We start from the raw sequence: 1,391 nt of genomic DNA, 5'->3' as shown, positions 1-1,391 counted from the left end.
GTGAGAATTCGGGGTACACCCCCCCGCCCCCCCTGTTTTGTACCTTGGGGGGGGGGTGGTTTGGGGGGGGGACCCCATGGGGCTCGGTATCGCGACGTGGGGGAGTTTTGGGGGGAGCCTGAGGTTTGAGGGTCGCTGGCGGGGTGAGCGTGGTTTTTGGGGTGCTGCTGGTTTTTGGGGTGGCTCGGGTTTTGGGGTGGCTCAGGTGGTGGGGTGTCCTTGTTTGGGGGTGCCCCTGGTTTTGGGGTGTCTCAGGTTTTGGGGTGTCCTTGTTTGGGGGTGCCCCTGGTTTTGGGGTGTCTCAGGTTTTGGGGTGTCCTTGTTTGCGGGTGCCCCTTGTTTTGTGGGGGTCCTGGTTGTGGGGTGTCCTTGTTTGTGGGTGCCCCTGTTTTTGGGGTGTCTTAGGTTTTGGGGTGTCCTTGTTTGCCGGTGCCCCTGTTTTTTGGGTGCCCCTGTTTTTGGGGTGTCTCAGGTTGTGGGGTGTCCTTGTTTGCGGGTGCCCCTGGTTTGGGGGGCCCCTGTTTTTGGGGTGTCTCAGGTTTTGGGGTGTCCTTGTTTGCGGGTGCCCCTCATTTTGGGGTACCCCGGGTTTTGGGGTGTCTCAAGTTTTGGGGTGTCCTTGTTTGCGGGTGCCCCTCATTTTGGGGTGCCCCGGGTTTTGAGGTGTCTCAAGTTTTGGCGTGTCCTTGTTTGCGGGTGCCCCTGGTTTTGGGGTGTCTCAGATTTTGGGGTGTCCTTGTTTGTGGGTGCCCCTCGTTTTGTGGGGGTCCTGGTTGTGGGGTGTCCTTGTTTGCGGGTGCCCCTGGTTTTGGGGTGCACCTGGTTGTGGGGTGTCTCAGGTTTTGGGGTGTCCTTGTTTGTGGGTGCCCCTGGTTTTGGGGTGCCCCTAGTTTTGGGGTGTCTCAGGTTTTGGGGTGTCCTTGTTTGCGGGTGCCCCTGGTTTTGGGGTGCCCCTGGTTTTTGGGGTGTCAAGGTGCCAGGTCTTGAGGTGCCTGGGTTTGGGGGTGTCGGGGTGCCAGGTATCGGGGTGCCTGGGTTTGGGGGTGTTGGGGTGCCAGGTATTGGGGTGCCAGGTATCGGGGCGCCTGGGTTTGGGGGTGTCAGGGTGCCAGGTATCGGGGTGCCTGGGTTTGGGGGTGTTGGGGTGCCAGGTATTGGGGTGCCAGGTATCGGGGCGCCTGGGTTTGGGGGTGTCGGGGTGCCAGGTATTGGGGTGCCAGGTGTTGAGGTGCTCGGGTCTGGGGGTGTCGGGGTGCCAGGTATCGAGGCGTCTCGGTTTGGGGGTGTTGGGGTGCCAGGCTTGGGGGTGCCAGGTCTTGAGGTGCCTGGGTTTGGGGGTGTTGGGGTGCCAGGTATTGGGGTGCCAGGTGTTGAGGCGCCTGGGTTTGGGG

This window comes from Calonectris borealis, unplaced genomic scaffold (genome assembly GCF_964195595.1).
Source record: "Calonectris borealis unplaced genomic scaffold, bCalBor7.hap1.2 HAP1_SCAFFOLD_313, whole genome shotgun sequence".
Taxonomy (NCBI): domain Eukaryota; kingdom Metazoa; phylum Chordata; class Aves; order Procellariiformes; family Procellariidae; genus Calonectris; species Calonectris borealis.
Note: the sequence above shows the minus strand (reverse complement) of the source record.